The following is a 9,591-nucleotide window of genomic DNA, read 5'->3' as shown; positions in this document are numbered from 1 at the left end:
CACAGACTGGTGGGACCACATAGTGTTGCAGGTCTGGGACGATTCCCAGTGGCTGCGAAACTTTTGCATGCGTAAGAGCACTTCCATGGAACTTTGTGACTTGCTTTCCCCTGCCCTGAAGCGCATGAATACCAAGATGAGAGCAGCCCTCACAGTTGAGAAGTGAGTGGCGATAGCCCTGTGGAAGCTTGCAACGCCAGACAGCTACCAGTCAGTTGGGAATCAATTTGGAGTGGGCAAATCTACTGTTGGGGCTGCTGTGATGCAAGTAGCCCACGCAATCAAAGATCTGCTGATATCAAGGGTAGTGACCCTGGGAAATGTGCAGGTCATAGTGGATGGCTTTGCTGCAATGGGATTCCCTAACTGTGGTGGGGCCTTAGACGGAACACATATCCCTATCTTAGCACTGGAGCAACAAGCCGGCGAGTACATAAACCGCAAGGGGTACTTTTCAATAGTGCTGCAAGCTCTGGTGGATCACAAGGGATGTTTCACCAACATCAACGTGGGATGGCCGGGAAAGGCACATGACGCTCACATCTTTAGGAACTCTGGTCTGTTTCAAAAGCTGCAGGAAGGGACTTTATTCCCAGACCAGAAAATAACTGTTGGGGATGTTGAAATGCCTATATGTATCCTTGGGGACCCAGCCTACCCCTTAATGCCATGGCTCATGAAGCCATACACAGGCAGCTTGGACAGTAGTCAGGAGCTGTTCAACTACAGGCTGAGCAAGTGCAGAATGGTGGTAGAATGTGCATTTGGACGTTTAAAGGTGCACTGGCGCAGTTTACTGACTTGCTTAGACCTCAGCGAAACCAATATTCCCACTATTATTACTGCTTGCTGTGTGCTCCACAATATCTTTGAGAGTAAGGGGGAGACATTTATGGCGGGGTGGGAGATTGAGGCAAATCGCCTGGCTGCTGGTTACACGCAGCCAGACACCAGGGCGGTTAGAAGAGCACAGGAGGGCGCGGCACACATCAGAGAAGCTTTGAAAACCAGTTTCCTGACTGGCCAGGCTACGGTGTGAAAGTTCTCTTTGTTTCTCCTTGATGAAACCCCCCGCCCCTTGGTTCACTCTACTTCCCTGCAAGCTAACCACCCTCCCCTCCTCCCTTTAATCATTGCTTGCAGAGACAATAAAGTCATTGTTGCTTCACATTCATGCATTCTTTATTCATTCATCACACAAATAGGGGGACGACTACCAAGGTAGCCCAGGAGGGGTTGTGGAGGAGGGAAGGAAAATGCCACACAGCACTTTAAAAGTTTACAACTTTAAAATTTATTGAATGCCAGCCTTCTTTTTTTGGGGCAATCCTCTGTGGTGGAGTGGCTGGTTGGCTGGTGGCCCCCCCACCGCGTTCTTGGGCGTCTGGGTGTGGAGGCTATGGAACTTGGGGAGGAGGGCGGTTGGTTACACAGGGACTGTAGTGGCAGTCTGTGCTCCAGCTGCCTTTGCTGCAGCTCAACCATACACTGGAGCATACTGGTTTGGTCCTCCAGCAGCCTCAGCACTGAATGCTGCTTCCTCTCATCACGCTGCCTCCACATTTGAACTTCAGCCCTGTCTTCAGCCCGCCACCTCTCCTCCCGGTCATTTTGTGCTTTCCTCCTCTCTGACATTATTTGCCTCCACGCATTCGTCTGTGCTCTGTCAGTGTGGGAGGACAGCATGAGCTCAGAGAACATTTCATCACAAGTGTGTTTTTTTTTCTTTCTAATCTTCACTAGCCTCTGGGAAGGAGAAGATCCTGTGATCATTGAAACACATGCAGCTGGTGGAGGAAAAAAAAGGGACAGCGGTATTTAAAAAGACACATTTTATAAAACAGTGGCTACACTCTTTCAGGGTAAACCTTGCTGTTAACATTGCATACATAGCACATGTGCTTTCATTACAAGGTCGCATTTTGCCTCCCCCCACCGCGTGGCTATCCCCTCAACCCTCCCCCATCCCCGTGGCTAACAGCGGGGAACATTTCTGTTCAGCTGCAGGCAAACAGCTCAGCAGGAACGGGCTCCTCTGAATGTCCCCTGAAGAAAAGCACCCTATTTCAACCAGGAGAACATGAATGATATCTCACTCTCCTGAGGATAACACAGAGAGATAAAGAACAGATGTTGTTTGAATGCCAGCAAACATACACTGCAATGCTTTGTTGTACAATGATTCCCGAGTACATGTTACTGGCCTGGAGTGGTAAAGTGTCCTACCATGAAGGACGCAATAAGGCTGCCCTCCCCAGAAACCTTTTGCAAAGGCTTTGGGAGTACATCCAGGAGAGCAGCGAATGCCAGGGCAAATTAATCCTTTCACATGCTTGCTTTTAAACCATGTATAGTATTTTAAAAGGTACACTCACCGGAGCTCCCTTCTCCGCCTGCTGGGTCCAGGAGGCAGCCTTAGGTGGGTTCAGGGGGTACTGGCTCCAGGTCCAGGGTGAGAAACATTTCCTGGCTTTCGGGAAAACTGGTTTCTCCACTTGCTTGCTGTGAGGTATCTACAACCTCATCATCATCATCATCATTTTCTTCGTCCCCAAAACCTGCTTCCGTGTTGCCTCCATCTCCATTGAAGGAGTCAAACAACACGGCTGGGGTAGTGGTGGCTGAACCCCCTAAAATGGCAAGCAGCTCATCATAGAAGCGGCATGTTTGGGGCTCAGACCCGGAGCGGCCGTTCACCCCTCTGGTTTTCTTGTAGGCTTGCCTCAGCTCCTTAAGTTTCAAGCGGCACTGCTTCGGATCCCTGTTATGGCCTCTGTCCTTCATGCCCTGGGAGATTTTGACAAAGGTTTTGGCATTTCAAAAACTGGAACGGAGTTCTGATAGCACGGATTCCTCTCCCCATACAGCGATCAGATCCTGTACCTCCCGTTCAGTCCATGCTGGAGCTCTTTTGCGATTCTGGGACTCCATCATGGTCACCTCTGCTGATGAGCTCTGCATAGTCACCTGCAGCTTGCCACTCTGGCCAAACAGGAAACGAGATTCAAAAGTTCGCAGTTCTTTTCCTGTCTACCTGGCCAGTGCATCTGAGTTGAGAGTGCTGTCCAGAGCGGTCACAATGGAGCACTCTGGGATAGCTCCCAGAGGCCAATACCATCAAATTGTGTCCACAGTACCCCAAATTCGACCTGGCAAGGCTGTTTTAAGCGCTAATCCACTTGTCAGGGGTGGAGTACGGAAATCGATTTTAAGAGTCCTTTAAGTCGAAATAAAGGGCTTCATCGTGTGGATGGGTGCAGGTTTACATCGATTTAACACTGCTAAATTCGACCTAAAGTCCTAGTGTAGACCAGGGCTGAGTCATGTAAGGAGGTTAACTGAATGAATTGAGAAGAGTGCTTATGCTTTTGCTTTACCTTCTAAGGACAGATTAACACATTTTAACCTCTTTTTTTATAAAACAGAGTATTATTTCATAAAGGAAGAATTGTCATTTTTTCAAAATATTGTACAGCTATGCTCATTATACAGTTTCAAGGCCTTATTCATTTATAATAAAGCATATACAAATAGGACACCCTGGTTTTGATTTTTTTATACATGAATCATACTTATTGTGGATCCTATTAAATGCCGACACGCACACCCTCAGTGGCATGGAGTCACAACAATGACGCAAATTGAACATAAGCATATTGTGTACTTCTGCTGTCTGGTATAGACAGTTCCAACTATATGTGCCCATACCAGGCTCTGCTTTGTTGTTGTCTGACCTGTATTGGACCTGCTGTGTCTTCGCACTGGAGGCCAGGCTGAAAATGAAAGCTGCAAGCACAAAGCACACGGATGCCTGTGTAGCTTCGTATACAGGATCGGGGCATTGATTTATGAAACCTTTCCACCCAACGGTGTTCCACGTAAGACCTGATCTATAGCAAAGAAAGTGTACATGAAGTGTTGCCCTTAGACACAATTGGGTCGAGTTGTGCCCATTCACATATTCAAGCCAGGACCACAGGGACCTGCACAGCTTTGGGGATGCACCCGATAGCCTGATTTTCAAAAGCTGTGTGCCAACAATTTTAGGCTTAGTAACATCCACTCAAGGCTCATTGGTAGGTGACAACAGCTTGCAGGTCTTTGGGGGAAGATGGGGGTGCGGGTGGGGTGACCAGCTAATAATATTATTCGGCCAGGTTCTTAGCAGGTGTAAATCGGTGTAGCTCCGTCAAAGCAGTAAAGTCACAGATATACAACAGCTGAAAATCTCCCCCATTGGCTCCCATGATTCTGTGGAAAAATCCTGTGACTATAAATCCTAATGTAATAAGTGTATGGTAACAATAGGTACATCTACACTGGAACTGGAGATGTAATTTCCAGCTCAGGTAGACATACCTGTGCTAGTGTTGATTGAGCTAGCACGCTAAAAATAGAGTGTAGCTTTAGCAGCACATATGAGGGGATGGGCTAGCTGCCTGAGTACATACCTTGGGTCCTGTGCAGGATTGTACCTGAGTGGCTAGTTCATCTCACTGCTGGTACTGCCATAACTACACTACTTCGATCAGAGTTAGCAGGGTATTACACATTTCAGCTCCGGTGTGGACATGCCAAATAACTATGGGAGTCATAGGAACATAAGAATGGCCATGCTGGATCAGTCCAATGTGTCCTGTCTTCCAGTGTCCTGTCTTCCAACCGTGGCCAGTGCTTGATACTTCGGGGGAATGAACAGAGCAATTATTGAGTGATCCATCCCAGTCATCCAGTCCCAGCACCTGGCAGTCAGAGGTTTAGGAACACCCAGAGCATAGGGTTGCATCCTGACCATCTTGGCTAATAGCTGTTGATGGACCTATCTTCCATTTACTTATCTAATTCTTTTTTTGAATCCTGTTATATTTTTGGCCTTCACAACATCTCCTGGCAACGAATTCCACATGTTATTGTGTGAAGAAGATCTTCCTTATGTTTGTTTTAAACCTGCTTGTTAGGATATAGATATTCAGTCCTGTCTGTAAAGGTCTATACTCTAAGAATTTAGGTGTATTCTTATCACTTAGCTAGTTATAGAGGTACAAAAGAAAAGAATCAAAATCACTGTCTGACTGTACAAGGCCTTTTCTCACTGTGACAGTCTGAGACCCTGTTCTTAGGCTACAGAGTAGCAGCCATGTTAGTCTGTATTCACAAAAAGAAAAGGAGGACTAGTGGCACTTTAGAGACTAACCAATTTTATTTGAGCATAAGCTTTCATGAGCTACAGCCCACCTCCTGTATGAAACTGGGGGGCGGGGAGGGAGGAAGGGGAGGGAGGCAGCAGCCCTTCCCCCCCCCCCCGCCCCTTCCTAACTGTCGCCCTTGCTATTGACCAGTTCAGCATTTCTCCTTTTGGGTAAGGATACTAACTCCCGTCTGTTAAATTCTCTGTGTGTTCTATCTCAGGGCAATTTGTTTCTCACAGCCAACTGAAGGTGAACTGCACACCAATTGCAGCTAATCTGTATACTGTCCAATGATGGTTAGCAGAGGGTACTCTGTACATTTATGGTGCATCTCTATCTGCTTAGCTGTGACCAGAATGTCACACTGAACCAGACAGCTATGGATCTGATGTGTGAACCTCGGTTTAATTTGGATGGGTGCACAGCTGGATTTTATATACACAATCTTCTGAAACTCTAGCCCTCTACATTCTTTTGGATACAGACTTATATGTTTGGTACATTGCTCCAATTGTACACCATCATGTACATAAATAATAAAAAGGGCACATAGAATATCACTTGTGTGGAATGGACACACTTTCATTTACCAGCACGGAATCTATATTATTAACTATTATTTATCCATCCATGTTCTTAGAGAACCCATGCCACATTTTAGCTTAGAGTTTATACAAAAGAAGCGACCACAACAGCATGTAGAATCTAACTGACCAGAGCATCCTGAAAGAGAAGAATGCCTGATACGCTGTTGCTGGAGAGCCTACTGCTGTACCTAAATAATATTGTAGGAACATAAGCCAAAAAAAACGGCAGTGCAAAATATTCTTTGCTTTTACTGAAGTGAAACAAAATGCTGCATCAAATAAAAATAAACAGACAAATCAATAATTTAAAGACAGTAATTTAAATGAGCACAGGATAAAACAACCAGAGGGTGAAATAGAGCCTGTGTTATATTGTGCAGCTGTTCTGGTTATTGTGTGCTGTAGGGACTCAACCCTGCAAAATGTGCAGTACTCTCATCTCCCTGGCAATGGAGGGTGCTTAGCAACCTACAGAATCAGGCCCTTGACTTATGCACTGTGTTTTCATAAAGCCTTCTCCTCTTGGTCATGCAGAAAGCTAGCAACATCATGAGGGTTTCATTCTCTTTGTTTTTTGTATTGGTTTTCAACCCAGCATTTCTAATCTTTTTGAGTCAGATTCGGTCCTCATACATGCAGTTGCAGTAGTGATGGATGGGTACATACATACATCCAAGAACAGAATCTGGCCTTTTCTCATTAATGCCCATCTTTTCATGCGCACTTTTGTCAATGACAATTTATTCACACAGGTTTAGCTGCCATAAGGTCTGCAACTGCAGCAAAGAATTATAGTTACAGACAACGTTTTCTTTGTTATGTGTTTGCTAATCCAGGGATTCTCAACCTGGGGAGAGTATAGGGTTGCAACCACCCTTCCTTTCTTTATGGCTACTTGGGAAAGTGAGTCCCAACACTTTTTTCTCTTGTCACCTGGAGGCATGGTGTGGGAAAGGTTAACCCATGACTGGTTTCAGAGTAGCAGCCGTGTTAGTCTGTATTCGCAAAAAGAAAAGGGAGTACTTGTGGCACCTCAGAGACTAGCTTTCGTGAGCTACAGCTCACTTCATCGGATGCATTCAGTGTACACCCGATGAAGTGAGCTGTAGCTCACGAAAGCTTATGCTCAAATAAATTTGTTAGTCTCTGAGGTGCCACAAGTACTCCTTTCCTTTTCTTTTTGTTACCATGACTGATCACTCTCGTTACAGTGTGTATGGTAACAACCATTGTTTCATGTTCTCTGTGTATATAAATCCCCGCACTGTATTTTCCACTGAATACAACCTGTTAACATGACTATATTCCTATACTGGTTAATTCTGTGAGTGGGCGTGGTTTGCAATCACGGTCAAGGAGGGACTTTAAAAAAAGGATGTTTTTAAAAAAAATTGCTTGATTTGATAATGAAACCCAGGTCTGGTAGTATTACACAATGCAGTTATGCCTAGTAAAATCCTTAGCAATCAAATAAATTATGCAAAGGGAAGATCAGGTGGTAACAACCACCCCCATTATATATATATTTTTATATAGCCAGCATGTCCCTGTGGCCTGTGCTGCTTCCCGCAGCTCCCATTGGCTGGGAATGGCAAACCACGGCCACTGGGAGCTGCAGGTGGCCATGCAAATGTAAACAAACTGTCTGGTGGCCCACCAGCTGATTACCCTGACGGGCTGTGTGCGGACCATGCACCGCAGGTTGCCCACCACTGGTCTAGAAAGCCCCAAACTTGTACTGCTGTTTGCAGCTGGGGGACACTTATATGTGCTGGTGTAATGTCTTCCAGACAGAGTTGCCGACCTGCAGGTTCACTCTGGGGAAACAGTCTCCAAACTGAAAGTAGTTGTGATGCTGGTAAAGTAAAAACTATCTATGCCAGTAATAACAAGTATTGAGTGGTGGCTGAAGATGCCCACTTCTGGTATGGAACCAGGGAACTTTATTTTAATTGGCCTATGTTTCACACCTAAATTTCCCATGGTAATAAATGAAAAGATTTTTATATATTGCATCAGTTTTTTATAATGTAATAAAAGCAAAGTTAGAATTGCAGATGGATGCTTTAAAGGCAAAGCAAGCTCATAATGTGAAATTACACCCCTTGGTTCGTACTTTGAGTCTAGTATTAATGGTGGTTCAAATGATTGCAACTACTGTGGTCTTGCGAATGTATTGCTGCGTAGTGAACTTAAAAAAGAAAGCAGAAAAACAGGAATATAATGCAAATATAAAAAAGAAAAACAAAAGCAGTGGAATGTAGGCCAGTCTTGACATGAGTAAAATTGACATGGGTGAGGCCTCATTTCCTGGGAGACAGGATTAGGGAGGTAAATGGAGCCACAGGCTGGAAACAAAATGTTTGTACTAGCTAAGATAAGAGAGAACATCCAGGGAACCATTTACAATGGACAAGATAACAATGGATAAAATAAGTCTGGAATGTAAAATGAGGTAAAGAGTAAATTGTGCACAGACAGTGCATGCTGTACAGGTATTGGTTCCTACAAAGTGACCAAGGCTATCCCAAAACATGTGACACAATGTACAGTAAATGCAATGTAATGTGTAAATGTATATCAAAGAAGAGGTTTGCTGTGTAACTCTTGTGTGGTATGCCCTATTCCCACCCCATATGCTTGAGTCTGATCAACTCAGGGTAGTTTTGCTGAGTGATGAGAGTGGAGTCAAACTGAGCTCCTGGAGACCCAAGTAGAAGGAGTATCAGGGGAGCACCAATAGTTATGAACTGTTGGTCAGAGTAACATATAATTATGATGCCACATATGTGGGGGAAGATCTTGTTATTTCAGGTTGGAACCAGTCATACTGATCTAATTCCTAAACAGGAGTAGTTAATTCTGTTTGAAATATGATTTCATATTTGGAGAAATCACATTTGGACATAAAAACTAACATACAAGTCATATTATGTTTATAAGATGTGCTTTTCATTATCTCTCAGTGAAGAGAAACTGACAACATTGTTTTGATGTGTTAAGCAGGGTGACATTAAAGGTGACTAATAAGAGTATGCTGCCATTACAAAGTTTCAGGTATACTTACTGAAAGCAACAGACTATCCTTTTAAGAATACCCATCTGAAGAACACCCACCTACAGCAAAACTTCAAAGGAAGGGTAGAAAATATATTTCAGGCCAGGATTTTGGAAGTGAATCAAAAAATATGGATAGCATTAAACCATGAAGAAGCTTAAGGAAATACAAACAAACAAACAAAATGGATTCAATATGTGCAAAAAAATATTGCAATGGATATAGATGAAAAACAAGCCATACTATCTGGGGAAACTAGTGAAACAAAGAAGGTTTTAGAAACACCCTAAGGAAAAAATTACATACAAGGACAGAAAAAAATATGTGGATGTACAACCTAGCCATGAAACACTTTTAATGTCCTGTTTAGCATTTTATCACTCCCACTATCCTTAGCTATCTAGGCCCTTCCGAGCCCTTTTATTTAAATTACTCAATTCAGTTTTTCATTGTTTAAGACACTTCCCAAGACCTCACTAGCTACTAAATCCTGAGACTGTAACTCTTCTATTTTATCTTCCAGAGTAACACATTTCTTTTTCTCCAAAACTCTAAGCTTATCTTTTATGGTTTTTGCACTTATTTCTTAACTTGGTATACTTGGACTGCAAAGCTGTACTTGGTAAATACCGTCCTTGAAGAACAGCTGCTTTTTACTTTGAATTTATGCAAATAGGTAATAGACACTGTGTTCTCTCCTGACCTTTCAGGATTTTTTTTTTACTTTGTTTTTTCTTTACAACTTTGATTTGCTCTT

General features: G+C 43.7%; 1 long non-coding RNA gene across 1 annotated transcript; it reads right to left on the bottom strand.

The window, feature by feature from the left end:
* Positions 1–1,627: 1,627 nt before the first annotated feature.
* Positions 1,628–4,510, bottom strand: LOC144259537 (uncharacterized). Its single transcript, XR_013344857.1, has 3 exons — positions 4,452–4,510; positions 2,376–2,982; positions 1,628–1,787 (listed from the first exon to the last, which is right to left on the bottom strand). It is a non-coding gene; the product is annotated as an uncharacterized LOC144259537 (long non-coding RNA).
* Between the last annotated feature and the right edge of the window lie 5,081 nt (positions 4,511–9,591).

The sequence above is a fragment of the Eretmochelys imbricata genome, chromosome 1 (assembly GCF_965152235.1).
Source record: "Eretmochelys imbricata isolate rEreImb1 chromosome 1, rEreImb1.hap1, whole genome shotgun sequence".
NCBI classification, from domain to species: Eukaryota; Metazoa; Chordata; order Testudines; family Cheloniidae; genus Eretmochelys; species Eretmochelys imbricata.
Note: the sequence above shows the minus strand (reverse complement) of the source record. Positions and strands in the feature narration are given on the sequence as shown.